The sequence below is a fragment of the Melitaea cinxia genome, chromosome 11 (genome assembly GCF_905220565.1).
Source record: "Melitaea cinxia chromosome 11, ilMelCinx1.1, whole genome shotgun sequence".
In the NCBI taxonomy this organism is placed as follows: Eukaryota; Metazoa; Arthropoda; class Insecta; order Lepidoptera; family Nymphalidae; genus Melitaea; species Melitaea cinxia.
In genome coordinates, this window is record NC_059404.1 from 16,457,754 (window position 1) to 16,477,740 (window position 19,987).

A 19,987-nucleotide genomic window follows, 5' to 3' on the forward strand; every position below is an offset into this window, starting at 1 on the left:
TTGAGTTGTTTACCGTAGGAACAGACGATCGTGTGGGTTATGTTATAAGATATTTATGTTTATATAATTTATACGCGAGTACCTAACGGTACAAACTTTATAGCTAACGTTTAAACTACACAACTTATCTGCATGAGTATGAGCCACGTGCCCATAATTGAATATTAGAAAGTTCCGCTTGGGTTTAGTTTAACTTTAATAGTATTCAATTTGTTATTATTAAAACTATTACGAGACGTAAGTTTACATATAGGTGTGTAGGCTATAATTAGAATTAGCCAACTTTAGCTCTTTCTAACACTGATTATATTATAGATATTAGAGATAGAATTGGTGAGACGGTTTTTAAATTAACAAATGAAACGAAAAATTATTTTGCTAGCAGAAAGCTAAAACTGCTGTGTTATAGGTAATATTTTATTCCCATAATATCGCTTCAGTTAACGTAATATTAAGTGATAATTACATTGAATAATAATAAAAGATAATTTGAATTGGGGTAGGACACAGCAGGAAATCGTGCTCAAGATATGGAGTAGCTCGACTAGGATAGTACATCGATCTTACAGAAAGTCACAGATAAATAATATTTTTTCTAAGCAGTGTTATGTTTCTGTAGGTGAGTTAGGTGATCAGAGCTCACAAATACTTCTTTAACACAATCTTCAGTAGAGTATATTTGCCCGGAAATTAAAAAACCGACTTTTACATCGACAAGTAATACAACATAAGTAGACGAAAAAATAGTCAAGTAAATACGCGCCTATATCCAGCTGTGGACTACTGTGGCTAAAGTTATGTGATAAGATATAACTCAAAAAGTACTCAATAGATCTCAAATAAAATTAAATGGGACCACAAAACACGCAACACCTTTCGATTTCAAAAAAAATTGAAATCTTTCCACGCAGTCAAAAGCTCTGAGGTAACATACATAAAAAAACTACTATCGAATTGAGAACTTCCTCCTTTTTTGTAAGTCGGCTAAATAAAGTACCTACTCGAACTCGAAACTATACATATATCTTTAACTTTATATTATTTATCTATCATTATTTGTGTTCTTATTCTGTAAGAATTTCAAGAAGATAATTATATAATAATTTTAATTTTTTTATAACTTATTCTCATATTATATTATATCTTCATCATTACAGCCTTTACAGTCCACTACTGGACATAGGCCTCCACAAGTTTACGCCAAAACTAGCGTGAACTCATGTGTTTTGCCCATAGTCACCACGCTTGGCAAGCGGGTTGGTGACCGCAGGGCTGGCTTTGTCGCAACGAAGACGCTGCTGCCCGTCTTCGGCCTGTGTATTTCAAAGCCAGCAGTTGGATGGTTATCCCGCCACCGGTCGGCTTTTTAAGTTGCAAGGTGGTAGCGGAACTGTGTTATCCCTTAGTCGCCTCTTACGACACCCACGGGGAGAGAGGGGGTGGCTATTTTCTTTAGTACCGTAGCCACACAGCACAGTATTATATCTTAGTCTTATTAATATGGAAATATTGACAATATTAAGGCACGGGTATCTAAAAATCTTAAAGCCCTTTATCTAGGTCGATTTTCTTATCATCTAAAATATACTAATTTTTAACCTCAAACATCTAAAGTTTTAGGAAATATGATGAAATTTCCATAATATTTCCATTAATTACCGTGTACCTAATTAGATCCAAAATTAGGGTAATTAGGATGATATATTCAAGTTTTACCCAAGCTCCGCGGCTGATGCGACTAACACGTGTGTGAATAGGAATTAGATTATTATTAAGTTTTTAAATTAAAAATTAATTTTCTATAATTTTTCATTCTATGATTTGTCGCATATAAAAAATTAATTAAGTTAAAGATATAGTTTACAAATTATTAAATCCTAACATTTCAATTTCATTATTATTATGTAGGTATATATATTTATATAAATTTCGCTGTATCTTAATTAATAAATATTTGCAAAACCTATATGAAATCAAAATAATTAACATACACTAGCCTCCAACTGCTATCACAATTAAAACAAGAGAGCTTAAATTATAGCAAGAGAAAACTTGATTGGACGGATATAATACGATCATGTCAATCAAAATAACTATGTCAATAAATAACACTCCACTATAATATTAAATCCTGCGAATGCCATACTATATAATAATAATACTAACATTTATTTCGGGACTAGCCCATATAATGTTAGTAGTGTTTATTATAACCTAGTGCTAGTACAATAATAAATATAATAAATTAAAAGTAGTAACATTATATCTATACAAATAAATTAATAAAATTGAAGTGTCTGTTTTTAATATTAAAATAACCGCTTTTTAATAAATGCATATAGATGTATACATGGTACATATACCAAAATAACATTTTTTTACAATTTTAGTCTGTCTCTCTGTCTGTTTGTTCCGGCTAATCTCTGAAACGGCTAAACCGATTTTCACGGGACTTTCACTGACAGATAGCTGATGTAATAAGGAGTGACTTAGGCTAAATAATTTTAGAAATTGATTCATTTTATAACTCTGCGAATCGAACAATAACTTTTTTGTAAAATTCCACGCGGACGAAGTCGCGGGCACAGCTAGTATTTACTATAAAAATGTATGTAATTTCATGACCTTTCAAAAATATTTCGCACAAGATGTTTTACGAGGGTCTACTTTTTCTTTTTATTGCTTTCATAAAAGCGCTCGAAATCAAACATCTCTTCAAGTGACAACAGACTTGATGTCTGTATTCAATACACTGGGTTTGTTAAGATTTTATTGAAGCCTTATTTTTGACGTCTTTTTTTCTTACAATATTGATAAATAGTTTTGCTAAACTTTTATCTGGTAGAAATATTTTTTGGAATATATTTTTATTTCATCGGTGACCTTTTTAATGTTAAAAACTAAATAAATAAGTGTCTTAAATTCAATATGTGAAAATTTCGTGATGGGGGCTCGAAAATACACCTAAAGTCAATAAAATTATGTTCAACATTTGTATGACCTATACAAATATTTCTTATGAGCGATAATAATCGATCCTGTGACCGCAACAATTTTGAAATTGTCTCAACGTAAATATAAAGTGTATACTAAAAATAAATTAATAGCAAAAACGTATTACTCGTTGCAGGATTACATAGTTGATAAAGTTGTGTGAAGGTAGTGACGCTGTATTTCATGCAAGATATTACTAATTTTGTACTAAAAAACAGTTTATATATTGCTTTAATAATTGTATTTGCAGGCAAACGAAGAAAAACTGACTTCAATTATATCGACAATAATACAACATAGGTAGATGAAAAAATAGTCAAGTAAATACGCATTATCAAAGATTACTCCAAAAGTTAAAATCAGGTCTCAATGAAACTTAAATGCGACCACATGATAAACAGTAGCTTTCGATTAAATTAAAAATCATCAAAATCGGTACACCCAGTAAAAAGTTATGCGGATTTTCGAGAGTTTCCCTTGATTTCTCTGGGATCCCATTATCAGATCCTGGTTTCCTTGTCATGGTACCAAACTTAGGATATCTCCTTTTCAACAAAAAAAGAATTATCAAAATCGGTTCATAAACGATGGAGTTATCCCCGAACATACATAAAAAATATATACGGCGAATTTAATAACCTCCTCCTTTTTTCGGTTAAAAATAGTAACTGCTGAACTTCTTGCCGATTCTTCTCTGCAGAATCTACGTTCCGAATCAGTGGTAGCTTCACTTTAAAAAAAAGTAATTGCTTTTAAATTTTAAACAGTAAAATGACGATTCGACAGTGCTTTTGAAGCCTATTTTATATTTTAATAAAGTTATTTATGATTTTTGATTTTTTGCTAGTCCACCAGCAAATTACTCCATTGCGCAAACTGATTGCTAATGTGATGCCGTTCAGTCAAATTCTAATACTATCATCATATCCTTGCATTTATCTTCTATCTTATTTATATTCAAACAGTAATTTTAAAGTCACTAACGTTTCTCATTTACTTTTCAGGTAAACCATACGCCGATTGTCAGTACACGTGTTCTCTGTGTAAGTAAAATTTTATTCTTTGACGTTTATTTGCTTAAGTGCAATGGTGGAGGCTTTGATAGCTAGCGTTTCATTTAATACAATTAAAGAGAATTTTTTTTTATGTCACTAGGTCGGCAAACAAGCGTACGGCTCACCTGATGGTAAGCGATTACCGTAGCTTATAGACACCTGCAACATCAGAAGCATCGCAATAGCGTTGCCGACCCAATCCCCAATCCCCCCACGAATTTTAGCGGTGATTAATATCGATTATCTATTATTTATAATAAGCTGTGTGGCTACGGCATTAAAGAATATAGCCACCCCCTCTCTTCCCGTGGATGTCGTAAGAGACGACTGAGGGATTACACAACAAGAGTTAAAGTTCTTGTCATTCTCTTTCATTGGCGACAAAAGCAATTAAGCAGCAGTGGACCGCTATACGCTGAAGTGATGATGATGAGTGACAAGAAATATATTTTATTTGAAAAATATGCCGTAAAGATAATTAATAATAATATCTCCCGACAAATTATAAAATATCTACGACTTGTAAGGGAATCATTTTAAAAGAAATATGCGCTAAAATATCACGTTCTAACGCTCGTGCAAATTTGTTTGTTTAAGCTAAATTAGAAGTATATAATTAATAGTAGATTAGTAGCCAAGGGCTGTAAAGTATCAATCGTAGCCCGAGATATTTGCAATTGATGCTTACACCCGAGCTATTTTGCTTTACATATCGATTGTGAGGTAAGTAGAAAAAAACCGGCATTACAAGAATAAAACATTGGATTTGTTGAAATTTATAGTAAAACGAGAACAATGACTATTATACTCACACGAAGACAAGGCTGAATAACAAAGCGACCACTTTGGTCATTGGGCTGAATGCATGATGTCTATTGCCAGTATGATGGTTACATGTACGCGAACTTTTTGAAAGAAAGAAGTGTTTTTTTAATTACTTACCGCCCTAGGGCTTTTCTAGCTACATTATTATCCTAGAGCGCTAATTAGTCACCTACAAGCCCCATTTGGAGGTAATAAGAACCTACTTACCGAACATGAGAGATGTAAATTACTTTTGCCATAGCTTGTCTGAAAAATAAACAATTTCGCTTACAATGCTGTATTACAGTTGTGTTTCTTTACTTATCTTTTGTTTCAATTTGTGCCAAAAACATTTATCCTATTTATCTATCATGATAACAAACTACCGCATGTCTTCAATACTCTTATAACTATATGCTACAGCTTTGTCTGCCCTTATTGGCCATACATCATGAAAATTGCTTCCTTTATCGAACCTTTGCGAAGAAAGTCTATTGTTGACATGTTTGGTGTTATCTTGGGTCGAATCTTTGTAATCTAACTGTAGGAAGGAAAATACGAGCAGTAAAAGCATTTATGTAATGTGTGCTGTTTCGTTGTGCTAGTTTTTTTTAATATACAGACTAGCGCTTGACTGCGATCTCACCTGATGGTAAGTGAAGATGCAGCCTAAGATGGTGCGCGCTTACCTAGAAGATGACTTTTCGATTCACTCTTGATTTGAAGATACCTAAGTTATAATTACTTGGTAAACCGGAAGCCGAATGGGCATTCCAAATATTAGCAGTGCGTATCATGATCGAGGAAGCAAAGCGATTAGTGCGAGATCGTGTTATTTCAACCACGTAACGGTGTAGATTCATACGATAAAAAAGCTAGTAAACTAATCATTTTAGTTGTATTAAAAATGTGAAAGTTTTTAAGGATGGAGGTAATGACGAGAAGACGGAGGATGATACAGAATGATAAGACGAGCAGATTGAAAGAAAGAAAAAAGAAAAAGAATAGCTATTTCTTGGAACATATAAATTGTACCAACCGATTAAAAAAATGTATAAAACAATTTACAGATAACCCTCACTCAGCGTTCTCGTCTGTTTTTTTTTTGTGTTTTCTTTTTTCTTTATTATTTTAATTTTATTGCATTATTTTAGCGTTTTATATTTTATCTCTAATTTATGGTTATAAGTTTTATTTATGTTGTGTAATTTTATTTGAAATATTGTACACACTTATAACGACGTATTTATTTTCCGTAATTTTATATGTACACTTATAAAAAAATATGTTTACTACCGTATATATTGTCGAGTGTTTGTGCAGTCCTAGTGGGTCTCCCCACCGTGCCTCGGAGAGCACGTTAAGCCGTCGGTCCCGGTTGTTATCATATACATCTGATAGCGATCGTTACTCATAGTAGGGAATATATCCGCCAACTCGCATTAAAGCAGCGTGGTGGATTAAGCTCTGATCCTTCTCCTACATGGGGAAAGAGGCCTATGCCCAGTAGTGGGATATTGCAGGCTGAAGCGAATATTGTCGAGTCGTGTGTCGTATACATTGTCGTATATATTGTCGTATATGTGTCGTGTATAATGTCGATGGTTTATCTAATTCTAAATAAAAAAATCTGTTTATTGTGAAACATTATGAAATAACAACGTTCTTAAATATACACGAATGTTGTAAAAACTGTGTTCAAACCTAGATTCTACTGAATATTCACTAAGTCTAAGATGAGTATGAAGACCTTGCGCTGGTCTTCCATGAAGCCATAGATAAGGTATCAATGAATAAAAACGAGTGTGCTTTAGACCACACGGCTGAAGTAAAAGTTAACTAACGTAACTCTTTCTTTTTCTACTAAACTAATTTATATCTCCCTCTTAACTTCCGTTCGCATCGCGCAAGCACACTTTCCGTAACACTCTCGTCACGCATTAACCAGCTTACTTCCCATGTCAAGCGTACGTAAAGAAGTTTTACTTGAATCAAATTAATAACAACATGTTCTATAGTACGATGGATATTCATTCTATTATCAATATTTCAAAGTCAGAACTTATTTCAGAAATAGTTAACATATTTGATGAAAAAGAATATTACGAAAAAATAGCCGTATTGTTCCAATCATTCTCAAATTGTACACACATTTTTTATCTTTTTTTTTTTTTTTGTTGTAAACAAAATCCTTTTTCACCTTTTGTCTACATTCAATTTATATAAAAAAAAAAAAAAAAAAAAAACATATTTGAAGAGTTTTATAAACACCAAGCTTTATTAACGCTGTTTTCCAAGTATAACACGCCTCTAAAAACTTGCGCGCACATTTAAGTGTAAATGAGATTAAAATTACGATGTTAGGGAAATAGCACTTATACACGCGCTGTGTCTTTGGTGTCTGAAGAGATAAGTGAGGGTTTATTCATAAAGTTTCTTTACATACATTTCTATAGTAATATAAACAGGTACATTGAGACCCTTTATTGCATAGTACGCGAAAACTAGAAATATTAAGTCATGACACAACTTGAGATACATGTGTGTCTGTTACATTATTCTCAAAGTATTTAGTATGTATGCCATACAAGTATTTGTTTTTATCTCGGCGTTTGTGTTTGTATGCTGTTATTCCGAAACCACGGATACAGGTTTCTCATCCTAGTTGGGGCGTTGAGACACATTGATATGGAGTGTGCATATTCCCATTCAGCTTATAACATACCACTGCTGGGCAAATGCCTCTTACTCCATGTACGAGTAGGATCGGAGCTTAAGCCACCACGCTGCCCCACTGTGTTTATGCGGCGAATATGTGCGAGGCGAATATGTTCTTCACTATTTTGGCGAAGCGTGTGAAACGTAGTGTGAAGAATCGCGTCCGCCATCGAAAAGGGAGGATCCTCCAACCAGACGGGTGTTGTGTCTGGCGGGCTACCGGCCCAACGATTGTTGTCGGGATCTTGTATATATACTTAATCACTTTGAAAACTCTGATAGCGCGATGTAGCATACGTCAGTTTTTCTCTAATTCCGTAGTTTGCAATCGTTCGTATTGCGCGCGATAGATGTCGCCACACTATGAGTAACGATCAGACAGATCGACAGACATACAAACCGGAAAGAAATATTTATGCAAATACAAATATCGATCAAGAACGGGAATCTCCCCAACCGTGCCTCGAAGACGCTAAGCCATCGGTCCCGGTCCTCAATCTCGCAGTGAGCAGGTATCGAAATTACAGAACTTTGATCGGAGTTACCGTTTATTGGATATCGCCGCATCGATTACCTTAACTTTATTAATATCGGTAACGTTGAGCGGGATGTTTATTTAATGGAACCGTAATTTCATTTTATAATTAAAGTTAACTCAATCTGAGTTATAAATGTTTAATTTTATATAATAGCTGGTAAAACACATTTATTTTCAAATTAAGATGAAAAAATAAACAATAAAATAATAATTAGACTAAAAATAATCTCCTATCGTTTTATTCTAATTAACGCGCCAACCCACAGTAAATAGATGTTCTGAATTAACTCCAAAACTATCACCGTCGCAGGAGTTGAGGCCTCTGCCCTACAGAGGAATGTTTACAGGCTAATATAGGAATATTAACTACTATTTATTAAGAAATAAATCAACTAAAAATGTTACCAGTACCAATTCAGCAACCTTATGAAGACTTGAAAGACGTTAGTAAGCATGTCAAGTATAATACAACGTAGATCGACGAAAAAATAGTCAAGTAACTACGCGTTATCAAAGATTACTCAAAAAGTAGTTATCAGGTCTCAATAAAATTTATATGTGACCACATGACAAACATCAGCCTGTAATATCCCACTACTGAGTATAGGCCTCTTTCCCCGTGTAGGAGAAGGATCAGAGCTTAATCCACCACGCTGCTCCAATGCGGGTTGGCGGATATATTCCCTACTATGAGTAACGATCGCTATCAGGTGTACATGATAACAACCGGGACCGACGGCTTAACGTGCTCTCCAAGGCATGGTGGGGAGACCCACAAGGACTGCACAAACACCCAGACCACGGCAAACACCTGTATCACCAATACAAATCTTCGATGCAGTTGAACTCAATTCTTTTTCGTTTGCAAGCAAAATATTTAGAGCAATTTCAGAGCAATATTTAGAGCAAATATTTAGGGCAACAAATTGGTGAATGCTTGTGGTTGGTTTCAATTCCATTTTTAACCGACTTCCAAAAAAGGAGGAGGTTCTCAATTCGACTGTATTTTTTTCATGTATGTTACATCAGTACTTTTGACCAGGTGGACCGATTTCGACAATTTTTTTTTAATCGAAAGGTGGTGTGTGTCGATTGGTCTCATTTAAATTTATTTGAGATCTAACAACTACTTTTCGAGTTATATCGAATAATGCGTTTTTACTTGACGCTTTTTTCGTCGACCTACGTTGTATTATACCGCATAACTTTCTACTGGATGTACCGATTTTGATAATTCTTTTTTTGTTAGGAAGGGGATATTCCTAGTTTGGTACCATGATACGGAAACCATGATCTGATGATGGGATCCCAGAGAAATCGAGGGAAACTCTCGAAAATCTACAATAACTTTTTACTGGGTGAATCGATTTTTATAATTTTTAATTTAATCGAAAGCTGATGTTTATCATGTGGTCACATATAAATTTTATCGAGATCTGATAACTACTTTTTGAGTAATCTTTGATAATGCGTAGTTACTTGACTATTTTTTCGTCGATCTACGTTGTATTACTCTTCGATGTAATTGAAGTCGGTTTTTTTTTTCGTTTGCGAGCAAACACAATTATGATAATGTTGTCACTCACATATCGAAGTACTATTTTCAATTGACTGAATTTTTAGAGCTTACTCCTTAATAATCGATTTTCATATAAGGACCCCGGTATGAAAAAAAATATGAGCAGTAAAATCTATTGAACGAATGACCTCGATACGTTGCTCGTAACGCCATCTATCGAATAGGGTTCTGATTTCGACAAAAGAGTTCCGTAACGACGTTTTCTAATAACGCCATCTTAGATAGATAGATGGCGTTATTTGATTAGTTTATTTACCATTTGATGACAATCTCGTTGGCGCAGTTTGTAGTGACCCTGCTTTCTGCTCCGCGGGTTGCGGGTTCGATTCTCGCCTGAGTCTGGGTGTAATATTTGTATTTAAATATTTATATATGTATTTAAAATTTCCATGTATATTTATTAAAAAAAAGTATTTAGCTATATATCAGCCGGCTGTTACCTATAACACAAGCATTAAGTTGCTTACCTTAGGAACAGACGACCGTATTTGTATATTATAAGATATAAAATATTATAAAATATGGTATTCTTTTTCTTAGACTAGTAAGCCTTCTTTGCGCCTATTTAGACAGTCGATCTGAAGGAGTAAACTCCAGCCATGCGTCGGAGCTGACACACACTTTTTTTGTTTTAGAAATGGTATGTACTTAGTATAAATATGTGGTGTGGTAGTAATGTGGTGTGCCTTTCGCAGTAATCGTAGTAACTAGCTGTTACGCTTTAGGTCGTACTTTTGATTCCAGGTCGTGACCGATTTATAATATTAATGGTTAACATAAGTTGTCCATTAATCACGTGGGGCTCGAAAGGCTTATTGGGGGGGGGGGTTACGGAAAAAATGACGAAATATTATTAATTTTTTAAAATTTTATCAGATTATACATGTATTTAAAGACTGATAATTACATAATTTTAAGATCTGAGAATTACAATATACTTTGCAGAAAAAAATACACGTCATTTCTGGAAGGGGAGGGGAGTACTTTAAAACATCACCAAGGAGGGTAGGAGTTCAAAAAGTTGTTAAAAAACATCACGTGATTGTGACGATCCTATACATCATCATCATCATAATCATCATCATCACTTCAGCCTATTGCAGTCCACTGCTGGATATAGGCCTCCACAAGTTCGCGCCCAAAATGGCGTGAACTCATGTGTGTTGTCCATAGTTACCACGCTGGGCAGGCGGGTTGGTGACCACAGGGCTGGCTTTGTCGCACCGAAGACTCTGCGGGCCGTCTTCGAGCTATTTATTTCAAAGCCAGGAGTTGGATGGTTAACCCGCCATCGGTCGGCTTTTTAAGTTCCAAGGTGGTAGTGGAACTGCGTTATCCCTTAGACGTCTCTTACGACAGCCACAGGAAGAGAGGGGTTGGCTATATTCTTTACTGCCGTAGCCGTACAGCTATCCCCTACTATGTGTATAGAATGGGAGTAATAGAACATTTTATTTTATTCTTGTTGTTATCAGATATTTCTTGTAAAAACAAGGACTGAGAGCTCGTCGTGGGGCTTATAAATACATTATGAGATTTTTGTTAAATACCAAACTTAAATGAAAGGAAGTAAAATCCACGGTTCAATGACTTCACTTTGTTTTAATGTTGCCACATTTAATATTAAAGTTTTGTAATTAAAACAGATTTTGTGTGTCAATTGATCTACTGAGGTTATAGGTTGGTGAGCTTGACTTTCACAATTACAATAAGTAGATACTCGTGTGTTGGCAGTATTGCTTTTTAATCAGTGATCTTGCAGAGGTCTCGGTAATGTACTTGCATAGGACCAAGTGGATAAGATGGACTTGGATATACAAGTTGTTTCTTTGCCTAACTCAAGGCTGAGATTATCAATTTTTTACGTGGAATGGCATATTATAATATGATTAATGTGTAATAACAAATGAGTTCTTACGCAAGCTAGCTAATTTTACTTTTAATTATTCATTAATTTTAATATTTATCCAATTCATTTCGGCTATTCGTCTGCAATATTTATTAAATAACACATTTTTAACGTAGGTAGAGGATACTATTATCACTGTGCCATAGTTGTGTTCAAACTTAAATGAGAACACAAGTCAGACACCAGCTTTCGACTAAAAGAAGAATCATCAAAATCGGTTCACCCAGTAAAAAGATCTGTACTAACACAAATAAAAAAAGCTGAATTGAGAACGTCCGCCTTTTTTAAAGTAGGTTAAAAGTAGATTTTATTTCTTACTTTGTATTATAATTATCGTGACTACAGTCAAGTATTTATCTATCTACCTAAACATTTAAATGCTTTTATTAATTCATCCCTTCATTAACCAATCATAAACCTACGCGGAGTTTCTAGAGATACAGAGAAAGTAAATTACCGCTTAATTACAAATGCTAATTAGTTGTACTAAGTTTAAATGTCAATGTCGTGCATTAGGTCTGTACACAGACGGCAAATTCTGTTGAACTAATGTTACTAAATTTACAGTAAAGGTCTGTACACACCGAATATGGAGTGAAGAAATACACACACGAATCAATTGCCTAAACAACGCTGCCCGTTCAATTCTCTCGGGATGAATATTTATCATTGTACAAATATCGGTCACCAACCCGCCTGTCTAGCGTGGTGACTATGGGCAAAACACATGAGTTCACGTTATTTTTGGCGTCAACTTGTGTAGGCCTATGTCCAGCAGTGGACTGTATAGGCTGTAATGATGAATGATGAATATCTGTGGTATATTAACCTTATGGGTCTCCTCGCAGTACCTCGGACAGCACGTAAAGCTCTCTGTTTGTAATTAAAGGACAGACAAGATTTGACGTCTGCATAAGGAACCCAAAAATTTCTCGCAAACAACGCATAGGTTTTTTCAATATGCATATTTTTGATACATGATTTTTTTACATTACTTACTACGAGTAGGACCATTGTCGGTAAAGGTTTTGATTATTTGTTTATGGATTATGTCCTACCAGCCATAATAGAACTATTAATTATTCTTAATTACCCATTATACTGTCAATCAAGCACAAATAAATCAAATAATATCCAACGACGTGATTAGCAACAGTACCCTTTTGTTCCGTTTATAGAAACAATCAGACCGCATCGAACCCTTGTCATATAGCAACCCATTGTTCAAAACCTCTGGAGACCACTCTGTTGTACGGCGACTGCGGATAAATTAATTGGGTATATTAGTATGCAACATTTGCAGTACACGCTTCTATTAATTAACTGAAATTGAAAATATCTACTTTTAATTGAAAACTAACGGTATTGATGAAAATAATCATTAATTCTCGCATCTCTTAAATTAGATTCAGTTTTTACTTCTAATTCTGGATGTCCAAATTAAAGTATGCTGTAAATTAAATTTGGTGAAATCGCCTGAAAATGACTTGGCTCACTACTTGGAAAAGATCTTTTTCTCTGGAGATGGAGTGAAGATGTCTTCTTTTACAGAAGGAATATAGCTAATCTGTGACGTTAACTCACTGACAGATGATGATAATTTCCTACAAACAGTAACATCTTTGTGAAGTTTCTATAAAAACTATTAGGAAATAAATCCTCTCTGTGATACGACAATGCTTTAGTGTGTAATATCCCACTGCTGGACATAGTCTTCCCCATGTAGGAGAAGAAAACATTTGTATGGCCAATACAAATGTATGTCACGTGGGGAAATCGAACCCGAAATCGCCAGCGCAACAGCCACAAAGCTACGCTGTGACCGTTGCGCCAACGCGGCGTCAGGAGACACAACAAGGAGACCTAAAATAAAAAATATTGACTGAAAACAAATATTCGCTAAAATAATTCACTAGATACGAGTTTACACCGAACCTGCGACTTAGAACTAGAGATGGATTAAAACGACGAAAAATATAGTTACAAAAATAGAAATATTCAATAACTACTGTTTTATATTAAAGAACTACCTAATGTCTACATGACCTACGACGTCGCACTGCGTCTGACAGAAACCTTGACAAAGATCGCGAGCACCGCTGCGAGCATTATCCGCTTTTAACCGGTTCATATCCGAATAATTGTTTGTCACAAACATAAAAGAACGACGGCGAGATTGTTTTCTGTTTTTAGATTTAAAAAAAAGCTTAATTAAAATACTGCTGATTCAGTTTTTATCGCTTGGTAAGGTTTATTTCAAAGCGAGGAAAAAAATTATGTATAATTTTAACCTCATCAATTAAATTGCCGAGTGAAAAGGTTTAATACACCAAATGGTTATTTAGCGTTGCGGTAAACTTAAAAAAATTAAAGGGCCCAATATTTTTTTCATTAAACAATAAAAGAAAATAAAAAAAATATTTTATTGATAACAACAATAAACACTGCTTACATGAGATATAATGCAACAATATTTGATCGTAATATTAAATATCAAAGCTAAAATATCAATCGGACGCCCACTCAGTATCGTTGAGACATCGCTGCCCCAACACTGATTTTCAGTGAGCACCGTGTATATATGTGAAAACAATAAGAATAAGAATAAGAAGAAGTATGTATCTCTATCATCTATCAAACCAAGACTACTGGATAAATTTCAATGAAACTGTGATTATAGTGATGCTGTGCCTAAAGAAATTGTCGATGCCTTTAAAATTTTAACCACTTTTTCTGTTGAAGATATTTGTATTTTAAGACTTACTAATAAGGAAAAAGAAACCAAAGGATTTCATGCCGTATTTTTGTGGCTTAACTTGAGGGTGAGACATTTTTTTAATTGAATATTTGATATCAGACTAAAGTTAAACATCTGATCGGTTCATTGTGTTACTAAAAAGTTCACCTTAATAATGTGAATTTAGAGACGATATTTCAGTAACACATTTTACATAAAACAATTAGTAAAAGCGACATAGAGAAACAATAATAGACACTAAAAAATGACAGTCCTTTGTTAAGAATTTGTGTTTTGTTTGTAAATAATTTGTTTGTGAGAACGAAGTAACTGGAATCAGTGATAAAAGCGTATCTGCGTATTTCCTTTGAGCGGTCGGTGAGCGCTTTGCGTTTCAAAACGGACTCAGTGACTGTGAACCCCCTTAAAGCCTTGATAAATGTAGGATACATTTGCGGATACCCTTTGGGTTTGTTTCGTCGGTGGCTGTTAAAATTAATTTAGTACATAACGTACTGATAGGTTGTAACAGAAAAAGGTAAAACAGGGCGTGCCAACACCGGTTTCGTCTAAATTAATAAACTATTGTTTTGCATTAAAGGGTTGCAAGTAGGAATATCTGGTAGATTACATCTAATATTCGATGGTAAAAAAAACATCACAATCTACAAGCAGCGAGACAAATTTTTATAAACGCCCGTTATTTGGCTTGAAGGACCAAATATTTAATTAGATGTTTCTGCGTATACTCGTAAGGCTACATCACGTGTTAAGCTACATATTGTACAAGGTAAATCATCTCATCATCACAGCAGCTTTTCGTAGTCCACTACTGGACATAGCCACCCACAATTTCAAGGCAAATAAATTGATACAATGGTATAAAGTTTTAAATATTTCATTATATTATACAACTATAAAAAAGCATGTGTACCAGTGGATTATCACCTGAAGCATTATTTTGCCCATCCCGGGAACAGAATACGCACATTATATACATCCTATAAGCTAACATCGGCTCATGTGTCTGCCAGCGCTCGTAGTATTATATTGATAGGTTAGCGTTAAGTCGGCGAGAGAATAAGATAGAAAATATCGGTGAACAAAATCCCTCGTGGGCTACTTTTAAGAAGTTGCCCTTCTGCCGTGTGTGTGTGAATACCACACTTTTTTGTTTTTTTTTTTTTTTAATAAATTTAACCGGATTGATAAAGTTTTGGAGCATTGAATCATACATTTTGATGAGAGATCTGGCAAATTAATTATACCCTAAGGACTCGTTCTGCTGAAATTCAAAACTCGCATTATCATAAAAAAATACCTCTGTGAATAATCATTATTGTTTTTATTTCAACCTTAATTGGAGAGAGATTTGTAAAAGTGATCAACGGCTCTTTCTATTTTTTTATATAATTTTTATATCTTTAAAGAAAATTACAGTTACATAATTATTACTCACCCTTACAACGTGGACCTAAAGGAGCACTTATTTCCTGACATACGAACCCATGTGAAGTTCAATCATTATTATCTGAGTTGTTTTATTTGAAGACATAAGTACCGGCCTTCCCAAAAGACCCTGAAGTTTTGCTAAATTATAGTAAGTGTTGGTAGAAATAAAAAAAAGTATTTTTTTATTGTGAATTAAAATTAATTCTCGGAAAAATGAGACGTTACCTTGTAGGATAAAAGGACTATCTTGTAAATTATATTTGAAGAATGAAACAATGAAATATAATATGGGTTACCAGCTAACACCTAAAATAATATCAACAGTGAATTAGGTTTATTCGATTAATTTAAAAAAATTAAACTTCTTTATGCACGCTTAACTTGGGGAGTAAGCTGGGAGCGTTACGAAATGTGTGATCGGGTGAGGCGAATGGAAGTTGAGAGGGCGATATAAGTTAGTAAAGATACAAAGAGAGAATTATGTTTCGTAAGTTTTACTTCAGTCGTGCACACTGGTTTTTTTTTTAATTTTAACGTTACATTTATTTTATGCTTTTATATATAAAAAATATCAGTACACCTATTTTATTAAACCTATATTATAACAATAATAACATTTACTTAGTCCAAACAAAACTAAAACCCTTAACTCAATTCTCTCAGATTTAGTTTTTTAAACTTTTATCTCTTTTACATAAACACGACAGAAAACATCATTACCCTTTTCCCAAACATATATTTCCACCTTGTTTATTTCAAATACCCTGTACCCTAACTTTTGCCCAAAGTAAATTGTCTGAAGCCATTCCGAATGAAAACGACTGTTACGAGGGACCAAACTATTTCATTTCGAAATGTTTCTGTATTGAATTACGATTTTTCCGAAGTTTGTCCGCTTCCAGGACCTATTCGTTTTGGCTGTTGTCTAAAAATTTTTGACTAGCCCGCTAGCCCAGTCTGTTGCTCTGCTTTCTACTCCGGGGATTGTAGTTTCAATTCCCGCCTAAGTCTCGGTGTAATATTTGTGTTTATACGTATTATTTCTATGTGTATTTATCAAAAAAAATTGTACAATAACCCATCCAATCATTGCATCATATGTTTATATTTCTTGTTAACGTTTTGATACTATAAATTATTCATTTGATTAAAGTTGAAAAAAAAATTACTGCAATAAATTAGACTGAAATCTTTTGAAACTAGGATAGTTTCTCTATTTAATTCAGTCAGTCAGTTCAGCCTATTGCAGTCCACTGCTGAATATAGACCTCTCCAAGTTCGCGCCACCATTCTCAATTTAATCTTATATTTTCCTTATTTTATACATTTTAAACAGCGTCTCGCTTCAGTCTAGAGCTCTGGTTGCGTCGAACGCAAGCTATACGAGTATATGAAACCGTTGTAATTGCCCGCGAACTCCATATACAATTAATTAGTCCTGAGACTTTTCTATAACGAATCTAGATTGTTTAAACGCTGGGGATATTTGGAATAAACGTTCGAATTGCTTTTTCTTTGATTCTTGTAATTTAAGAACGATAACGTGAAATTAAAACAAATAAAAATGCTAAAACTGTGTTTATATAAACCCTTCCAGATTTATACCTTATTTCTGTAATTAAACAACTGACTCTATTTTGAAATGAAGGCGCTTAAAAAAAGGTTCCAGGTTTGTTAGTTTTATCGTCTTGTAAATTAAAAAAAAAAGTGTGTGTGTCAGCTCCGATGCACGACTGGAGTTTACTCCTTCTGATCGATTAAATAGGCACAAAAAAGACTTACTAGTCGAAGAAAAAGATTAATACCATATCATAAATGAATCAAATAACGCCATCTATCGAAACCAAATGGCGTTATTAGAAAACGTCGCTACGCCTTTAGACTTTACGCGATAGATGTCGTTACGAGAAACGTAACGAGGTCATTCGTTCAGTAGATTTTACACCTCTTATTTTTTCGTACCAGGGGCCTTATATTAAATTCGATTCTTAAGGAGCAAACTCCAAAAATAAAGTCACACAAAAGTAAACAACAGTTAAAAAAACATATAGTTTCAGAGGCAGTGGTTTTTTACGTATTCAGTAAAATCAATAGATTCAATAAAGTGAAATTATTAAAAAGTCAATAATACATACACATAATATAGGTACACTGAGTTCCATACGTGCGCTGCTCCAAACTGCAGAATGTCACAAGACACGCTCCGCTGCTGCTAATAAGCCCAATGCTCTACAACTGAATTCCAACATCGAATATTACGTCGTCGAGATTTTCTCCCGATTTAACAGAGATCTAAAACGGTTTTTATAAAGCCGATAACTAGTTTCCATTTGCAAGTAAATATATCTGATTTTATTACTCAAAAACTAAAAAAAATTCAACTATTACAAAATATAATTGTTTCGTTATTTGATAGTGTTGTAGCTTGTAGCTAAATAATTACAAAGTCTGTTATTAAGATTATTACATGTTAAATGTTTATTCTACGAATCGAAGAGCTTCTCCAGCATAAACAACAAAGCATTAGTTCAAAAATAATTTGATTTTTTTCTTTGTTTTTGGCACATAATACAAACAAACAGCATACATTACTTAACTGAGATAGGGCACAGCAGGAAATTTCCTGCTCAATATATGGAATAGCCCGACTGGACCAGTACCTCGACCTTGCAGAAGATCACAGCTAAATAATACTGCTTTCAAGCAGTGTTGTGTTCCTGTTATCGGTCGGATATAATAAGGTAGGCGACGTGCGTGGGATGCTTCTGGTGTTGAAGACCTTTATAAACTAAGGTAATCGCTAACCATCATGCGAGCCTTAGGCTTCTTTGTCGACCTAGTTATATAGAAAAAATCCTGTCAATTCGATATAACAGTTAAGTAAGATCATTATTGATCGCGCGATTACAGATCGCGTTGGCGCAGCGGTCACAGCCATGAATTATACCTGTTGCGCTGGCGGTTGCGGGTTTGATCCCCGCACATGACAAACATTTGTATTGGCCATACAGGTGTTGGCTGTGGTCTGGGTGTTTGTGCAGAGCACATTAAGCGATGTTACTCATAGTAGGGAATATATCCGCCAACCCGCATTGGAGCAGCGTGGTGGATTAAGCTCCAGTCCTTCCTACATGGGGAAAGAGGCCTATGCCCAATAGTGGGATATTACAGGCTGAAGCGATGAAGATCATTATAAACATTGTCTCATCCCTCCAAAGAATATACGAGTATATTAAGTTCTTTTGAATCGCCGCTAACAATAAAATGAAAATTAAACCAAAAAATCGATAAGAACGACAAAAAATAATATTTTTCGAACATTTTAAGAATATTTAAACTTTTACAATTAATTAAAAATCTCAAAAGTAAAACAGAGTGTGTTAATTAAATTATTCTCTACAAAGTAATTTGTAAAATCGAATTAGATATTATAACTTTGAAACGATGGTTTTCATATTGAAAAATGATAGCATGGTGTAAAAATTTAATTAATATTTTAATTGTACAGTTTTTAAATCTCACAAATTTCAATATTTATATTATTTTAGATGAAATTTTTTTTGATTTTTATTGATCTTTACAAATGATTTGTTACTTGCCGTTATTTACTTTAAATGAGTTTCTTATTTTATATCAAACTAGCTGTACCCGCGACTTCGTCCGCGTGGAATTTCACAAAAAAGTTATTGTTCAGTTCACAGAGTTATAAAATAAATAAATTTCTAAAATAAAAGTAACCTAAGTTACTCCTTATTACATTAGTTATCTGCCAGTGAAAGTCCCATCGAAATCGGTCCAGTCGTTTTAGAGGTTAGCCGGAACAAACGGACAGACACAATTGTAAATGTTATTTTGGTATATGTACCGTGTATACATCCATATGCATTTAGTAAAAAGCGGTTATTTTAATATCACAAACAGACACTCCAATTTTATTTATTTGTATAAACTAGTTGACACGTCACACTTCATGCCGCTATTGTTTTTGTAAATAAGCTCTGTCTGTGATTTTGATTTTCCTCATACAAATGTTGTCTTCACAATGACGAACATAATGAAAAGAGTTATTCAATTTGTTGCAATCTTTGAAATGTTATACGTAAATGGTTACGTCTACTCACATTTTGTCGATGCATTTTCATTATAGACAACTTTAGATGTTCATATAACATTTTTATCAGATGTGAAATAACAGATCGTC